This window comes from Anomaloglossus baeobatrachus, chromosome 1 (genome assembly GCF_048569485.1).
Source record: "Anomaloglossus baeobatrachus isolate aAnoBae1 chromosome 1, aAnoBae1.hap1, whole genome shotgun sequence".
NCBI lineage: Eukaryota > Metazoa > Chordata > Amphibia > Anura > Aromobatidae > Anomaloglossus > Anomaloglossus baeobatrachus.
The window spans coordinates 803,092,592-803,100,683 of record NC_134353.1 but is presented as its reverse complement, the minus strand read 5'-3'; the positions used below and the strand labels follow the sequence as shown (position 1 = coordinate 803,100,683).

Here is an 8,092-nt window from a genome sequence, read left to right as displayed (position 1 = left end):
GGGGCATCACCAGGTGCACTGCCCTAGTGGTGGGTATGTGGGGGCATCACCAGGTGCACTGCCCTAGTGGTGGGTATGTGGGGGCATCACCAGGGGCACTGCCCTAGTGGTGGGTATGTGGGGGCATCACCAGGGGCACTGCCCTAGTGGTGGGTATGTGGGGGCATCACCAGGGGCACTGCCCTAGTGGTGGGTATGTGGGGGCATCACCAGGGGCACTGCCCTAGTGGTGGGTATGTGGGGGCATCACCAGGTGCACTGCCCTAGTGGTGGGTATGTGGGGGCATCACCAGGTGCACTGCCCTAGTGGTGGGTATGTGGGGGCATCACCAGGTGCAGCAGCTATGCAGGTGGGGGGGTATGTGGGGGCATCACGGGGTGCAGTGCCCTAGTGGTGGGTATGTGGGGGCATCACGGGGTGCAGTGCCCTAGTGGTGGGTATGTGGGGGCATCACGGGGTGCAGTGCCCCTAGTGGTGGGTATGTGGGGGCATCACGGGGTGCAGTGCCCCTAGTGGTGGGTATGTGGGGGCATCACGGGGTGCAGTGCCCCTGTGGTGGGTATGTGGGGGCATCACGGGGTGCAGTGCCCTAGTGGTGGGTATGTGGGGGCATCACGGGGTGCAGTGCCCCTAGTGGTGGGTATGTGGGGGCATCACGGGGTGCAGTGCCCCTAGTGGTGGGTATGTGGGGGCATCACGGGGTGCAGTGCCCCTAGTGGTGGGTATGTGGGGGCATCACGGGGTGCAGTGCCCTAGTGGTGGGTATGTGGGGGCATCACGGGGTGCAGTGCCCTAGTGGTGGGTATGTGGGGGCATCACGGGGTGCAGTGCCCTAGTGGTGGGTATGTGGGGGCATCACGGGGTGCAGTGCCCTAGTGGTGGGTATGTGGGGGCATCACTAGGTTCCCTTAGTTCTGAGGTCCTAGAGCTCAGCAAATGGGCATCTTTATTTTTGCCGTCTTGAATCCCTTTACACTGGACCTGCCACCAGTTTTCTGCATGATATTAGACCTGATGGGGATGATGTGCTGACTGTGAAAGTCCATTTCAGAATGGCTGTAGAATCCCTTTTTAAAATGTCCCCTTCTGATCCTAACATTAGCAATTTAGGTATCCATTCATGATGAATTTTCAGAGTAAACTCACCAGCCCCATCAGGTGTCGGCAGTCTATTTAGGATTGTGTGTATTGTGAAATCTGCTGACCTCACTTTAAGGACATGGTAATTAAAAGCATAGCCTGAAATGTCAAATACATTATTGAGGCCCCCACTGTCCCTGAGAACAGACACCAGGCTGGCTCTGCAGGCACGGCAGCCTCTCTGGGCGTGCCATCTATTGAGCCCAAAGATTTAGTGGTAATAAAACCCCTTGCCCTCCGTCTTATGTCCCATGTTGTGGTTTGGTTGTATACTTGTCCTTAAGAATAATTCCAGGCAAGAATGAGCCCAGACTTCATAATACTGTTTTGTTATATAATAGATAGAGCTAGATAGAGCTAGATAGAGCTAGATAGAGCTAGATAGATATATATACACATCATGTTTTGAACCTCTTTACTTTGGGAGATGTGCGGCAGCTGATTTTTTTAAAGTCCCGTCTATAAAAAGTGCTCGTCACTTGGAGAGTTTTCAAGAAGTTTCCCAAGAGTAAGAATTATTCCAAAATGTGAAACCGTTCCATCCCCTCCTCTTCGGCGACCCCTGAAGCTCTGTCATCACGCCCTTCGATCACTAGATAGCTGCAGCCAGTAGCTGACTGCAGCGGTAACATGTACGGCAACAACCTTTGGTCAGCGCATTCACATGATGATTCCCAGTACAGCCGTCCTTAGCCTCGGCTTTAACAAAAAATGGCTGAATATTTGTTTTATTGCACTTTTTATACATTTTCTGTTCTTCCAATGTTGTTTGCATTTTAGTTATATAAATCTTCAGATTCCTTATTTCCTAGACTCGTTCTTTATTTGCTCTTTTCATATGTGTGTTTGTAAATAGAGGAAGGTTTCCTAATACAGTGCTGTAGCCTGTGGCCGGGCCCCATATGGCACAAGCTTTGCTGAAGCAGGGCCTGATTTATCTGTTGCATGTTTTTCTTAACCACTTTTTTCATCTCATGTTATTTGTTTCAGGTTTTAGCACCAAATTCTTCCGAATTGCCTAACCCAGTCCATGAATATTGAGCAAATTAAACCTTCTCTTTATTTGGCTATTTTACCTCCTTTTGCAACTTGACAAAGGACAAAGGCGCATGATCCGTTAAAGTGGCTCACAGCGGTCACTGACGGGGACTGCCATACATTAGCGCAAAAAAGTAGCTACTCTTTAAAAAGTCACAAATAACGAATCAGCTGCAGACATCTGAATTACATACACTATGAACATGACGACAAACAAGTAGAAAATAGAGCCAACTTGATTGTAGAATTTTGTGCAAAACATGTAAAGCTGGACATAAAATAAGCACAAATGCCATAATGAGTTGTGCCCAGAGTGTACACAGCGCTTTGTAAGGCCGTGCTCCCCTATAACTGTGCACGTGGGGTTCAGACTAAACCCCAATTATTGCTTCCATAGATTGTTGTGACCTTTCTATGAGTTCTATGAGTTCTCTGCAGCACTTCCCCTATCATGGCCACTTTGTCTAATCTTCCGCCCCTCCTGTAAGTGCCGTGGACGCGTCCCCCTGATATTCAGCGCTCAGGTACCATTTTTTCGCTGCTGCTAAATGCCTCTTGTTATACTGTCTCCGCTCTATTGTGGGATAAGCAGAATTCTCCGGGTTCACAGCTAATTCGTGTTCAGTTGAGCAGGAGCCTCGTGGTTTGTAGTCATTATCTGTAAGGAGAGAGGATTCCTATTGATTTCGTAAGACAAGGATGAAGTTTTTTTTTTTTTTCTGTTTTATAACCCAAACATCCATTTTAATCAATATTTGCTAAGTTTTGCAGATATAGTTAAAAACCTATGCAGAAATGGCACGCAGATGTAACTTGTCGTAAGTCGGATGGTTATTTTCCTATTGGCTCCTGATGCTAAATTGCAAAAAAAAAAAAAAGTTCCTTTAACAAGTCTTTTATTTTTTTTGCAGGCATTTAAAAGCCAATAAATGAAGGTTAATATGCAGTGATTATTCAGTTTGGCACTTTTGTCGTATATTTTGTATCCTCATGCTTAATCAGTGAATGTACACGGTTATTACTGTCATCTGGTATCCACAGGAGATATCCACATGCACAAAGCTTCGCACCAGCGGTCTCCTAACTGCTCCTGGGTGGTCGCCTGCAGGGAGTGCACGGCACGCAGCATTTTGTAAAGTTTAGGCTATGTTCACATGTTGCGTTTTTCAGTGGTTTTTCCTGCAGGCTCTCTTGGCAGTAAACAAGTTGCTTTCAAACAGCAGGTTTTGCTATGGATTTTGTGTGCTTTTGACTACAGTACATTTAGTAATGTTGTAATTGTGCTTTAAATAACGCCATCATATTCTACAGCTTTCATTATTATGTTACTTATATAGCGCCATTAATTCTACAGCGCTTTATAGACATTTTCATAACCGTCCCCATATGGGCTCACAATCTACATTCATTCCCTATAATTCTGGCACTGAGGCACGGTGCTGCCCATTGGGCAGTGCTGACCGCTGACTCACGGTGCTGCCCATTGGGCAGTGCTGACCGCTGACTCACGGTGCTGCCCATTGGGCAGTGCTGACCGCTGACTCACGGTGCTGCCCATTGGGCAGTGCTGACCGCTGACTCACGGTGCTGCCCATTGGGCAGTGCTGACCGCTGACTCACGGTGCTGCCCATTGGGCAGTGCTGACCGCTGACTCACGGTGCTGCCCATTGGGCAGTGCTGACCGCTGACTCACGGTGCTGCCCATTGGGCAGTGCTGACCGCTGACTCACGGTGCTGCCCATTGGGCAGTGCTGACCGCTGACTCACGGTGCTGCCCATTGGGCAGTGCTGACCGCTGACTCACGGTGCTGCCCATTGTGCTGCTGATTGTGCAGTGCTGACCACTGAACTACTGTCTTTTTAAGAGAGGTTTATTCCCCAAAAATAAGCTTCTTTGCACTTTCACATTCAATTGTATGGGTGAAAGAATGCTGCAAAAATGCTGAAAGGATTGACATGCTGCAGATTGTACAATTGCTGAAGTTAACTAATTCAGTCAGGAAATAAAACCCACCGGTTGCATTCGACTTCTGAAATCTCATAGCTTTTGCTGTTACTGTAAAAATCAGTTTTTAAAAATACTGAAAAAAAAGAAATTATTGCAAAAATGCAACGTGTGAACATCGCCTTCAAGCCAAATGTAACCTCTGTAATTGATTACAATGCTATTGACACCATTTAAATTTTCCTCATCACAGACTACAGCAAGACTTGACTTGTCCAGCGCCTGCACACAGTCCAATGCTCTCACAGTGACATGTTAAGACTGCTCAACAGTGACATGTAACACATTTTTTTGTTTATAAGGCACCACTCCATTGTTTGTTTTCTTTCCATTACTGTAATGACGCTTCAAATGTTATCCGCATGAAAAACGGACGAGTGCAATACGAAAAAAATCTTGCTAAGCACTCTGACCAATCATTAGTCAATGTGGGAGAGCAGTTGGGCAGCTTTTCTCGTATACAGATTCTGGATGCGAGAAAAGCGGTAGCATGCTGCAATCTTCTGATAGAGCCGTATCACTCACACCCATTCAAGTGAATGGGTGCGAGAGATATATCGGACTGCACTCGGATGTTATCCCAGCGCAGTGCGATATATGCACAGGCTGATAATGGAGGAGATGGGGCATTAACCCCTCCCTCTCCTCTGCAGCGCCTGCCCTCAGCTTCACAGCTGTGACCCGATTACAGGATCGGGTCACAGTCGCATGACACTCTTCTCACGCTCGCAGCAGAGACTGTGCCGGGGGTCAGTAGCATATCGCATCCGATGCCATACGCTAGTGTGACTCCAGCCTTTTTCTCGCCTTATGGTGTTTTCATACTTTACTGACACCGCTTTGGTTCTGCGGCGCCATCTTGTGGCCTTAGCTTCTGAGTGGCTGGAAGTGACAAGTTACGTCCCAGGTGTTCAGTGCAAGTCTATGAGGCCAGAAGGTAGCTCTGATAGAATTGTATTGGAGAGTGACCTCTGGCGCTCTACATGAAAATGAAACACTGGAGTTGTTGGCTAGTCACTTGTAGACAGACCGGAGCCCTGCTGGGAAAGCGTGGAGATGGCGGAGGTGAGGGTAACACAGGGCTCAGGGGACTTAGATTTAAAGCGACACTAAAGTACTGCAATAAAATAAGTGTAGTGGTGCTTTAAGTCAGCTGTACTGTTATCCACCTCTTCACCATATTTCAGCATTATTATACTCCTGGGCCCCCCAGCGGAGCACACATTCACAAAGCAGTAACGGTTTATATCCTCACGTTTCAGGATCTGTTACATTTCCATTCACACTTTTGCTGGTTGTCATTGTAAACAGTCAACACCTTCGTCTGATTATTGCACAGTGCTTTTGTGGAGAGTGAACTGAACCGGAAACATCCACCGAAAGTTCTCTGGGAATGTTTCGCCTTCAGAAATGAAGAGATTCCAGCAGTAAAGCCCGCAGACCGGTGAATGCATGCATTGGCCATAACAGACTGTGACCGATCTTTAAGGATACGTGCCCCATGATCAGGCTTCCTCTCCTTCTGGATGCAGTGTCATTTCTCTTGCGGAGATTCTCGTGTCCTGTGCTGGTGAATGAGCTGTCCGTGCCCACAATCAGGATTACTGACTGCAGGTTTTTGCTGTTTCTCCTGCTCAGAAGTTAAAAGAAAAAGGTTTTTGTACCGTGTTAGCCAGTTATTTTAGTTAGCCATTAAAAGGTATCACAACTACAAAATTTTAATTTTGTTTCTCTCACTGAGAGCAATCAATCCTGCTCAGAGCATTTGTGTCTCTGCAAGAATATATTGACATGCTGCGGCTCGGAAAGCTGTACTGCGGGTCAATTTACGCTGCAGAGAAAAGCACAGTGGGCACGGGATTTCTATAGGTCCAGTGTGCTTGTACTGTGCAACGCAACAAGAAGACGCTGCATCCAAATCGCTGCTAATCCTGATCGTGTGCACGCACCCTGAAAGCAGGTTAGCAAACTGTATTCTCTGTGTTACTCAACTCCGGGCCTCTCTGTAAGGCTACTTTCACACTTGCGTTGAACGGTATCCGTTGCATTGCGTTGTGTAACGGATGCAACGGATGTGTTGCATATAGTGACACAACGGATGCAACGGATGCTGCAAAACAACGCAATTCGTTTTGATTTTTTTTTTTTTTTTTTTCCCGGTTTTACCAGCGGCAGACTATAGTGAACGATCAGCTGATCGTTCCCTGCAGCCGACCGCTGGGTGATCAGCTGATTGCTCCCAGTAGCCGGCCGCCGGGTGATCAGCTGATCGCTCCCTGCAGCCGGCTGCCGGGTGATCAGCTGATCGCTCCCTGCAGCCGGCCGCCGGGTGATCAGCTGATCGCTCCCTGCAGCCGGCCGCCGGGTGATCAGCTGATCGCTCCCTGCAGCCGGCCGCCGGGTGATCAGCTGATCGCTCCCTGCAGCCGGCTGCCGGGTGATCAGCTGATCGCTCCCGGCCGCCGGGTGATCAGCTGATCGCTCCCTGCAGCCGGCCGCCGGGTGATCAGCTGATCGCTGTCACTTGCCGGCGCCCGGGCATGCCGGCGGGCGGGCGCTCAGCTGAGCGCTGTGACTTGCCGGCGGCCGGGCATGCTGGTGGCCGGTCATTCAGCTGAGCGCTGTCGCTTGCCGACGGCCGGGCGCTCAGCTGAACGTTCGGCCACCGCGAGCCAAAATAAAGTTTGATTTAAAAAAAAAAAAAAAAAAAAAAAAAAAAGAGCATGCGCAGTGAAATCCAGAGGATTCCGCTGCTCAAAATAACGTTACATGCTGCGTTCCTCCCGCTGGGCGGAAGCAACGGAGCGTCGCCCAGCGGAAGCAACGCAGCTCCTTTTGGTACAATCCGTCACCCATACAAGTCTATGGGAAACAGCGGAATCCGTTAACGGATTCCGCTGTTTCCCAAAAGGGCGGATTGTAACGGAAGGAAAATAACGCAAGTGTGAAAGTACCCTAAGGCATACAATGGTTTTCAAAGGTGATTACAAAGGACACCGTTCCCATCTAGACACTGAACTGTAGCAGTAAAAGGCGTCAGAAGTAAACAGTGAAAGGTCGAAGAACCAAGCTCCATAGCCTGCGCTGGAAAAATAAAACCGGAGTCCTCAGTGGTTGATCAATGGCTAACTGAAAAGATGGTAATAAATAGCTGCTTCGGAGACTACTCAGGTCTCTTCATCAGGTGTAGTGTAACACAAAACCTGAAGAGTCATATATTTATACACCGCAGAACATGTCCTGTTGTGTGTAAATATGTGACTCGTCAGATTTTGTTATACCACGCCTGATTAAGAGACTTGAGTAGTCTCCGAAGTGGCTATTTTTTTATTTCAAACAATTTTTTTTTTCTTTCTACTGGGTAACGCAATACAAAGATATATTTTACCTGTAGTCTGTGCTGGTCGTTCTCAGGTTCAGTAGAAGCTGCGCTGCAGTACCTCTAATGGCCATTACACATTGTGCGGCGCTGTCCTGTGCACTGCACATCCGGCCACAACCAGAGCTGCAGACACAGCGGACCTGCTGATCAGAATCTCATACTTTGCTTATGGATAGGTTTTCAAAGGTTACATCCTGGACAACCCCTTTTAATATTCTGTGTTCAGGAACCTTTTGACTGTATCCCCTTCACTCCTGGATGGTGGTTTTTTTTTTTTTTTTTTTTTTGATGCTTCAGGTATAACTTTTTTTATTCTACTTTTCTCTACTTATCCTGCAATAAAACCCCCCCACAAAGCTCTAAGGCCCTGTGCGCACTTACTGGATTTTGCAGCGGATTTGCTGCATGTTTCGCTGCAGAAATGTTCATAACATCTCTGCAGTGAATCACCAGCAAAACCTTTGGGAAAAAAAAATCCTGTGCGCATTAGGCGGAATTTGACAGCTGCATGTTTTGCTGCGGGAT

At 48.0% G+C, this 8,092-nt stretch overlaps 1 protein-coding gene across 1 annotated transcript in view; it reads left to right on the top strand.

Annotated features, from left to right (window-relative positions):
* The window catches only part of MAN2A1 (mannosidase alpha class 2A member 1), a 190,029-nt gene that overhangs the window by 632 nt on the left and 181,305 nt on the right, over positions 1 to 8,092 (top strand). The gene's annotated exons all lie outside the window — the stretch shown is intronic.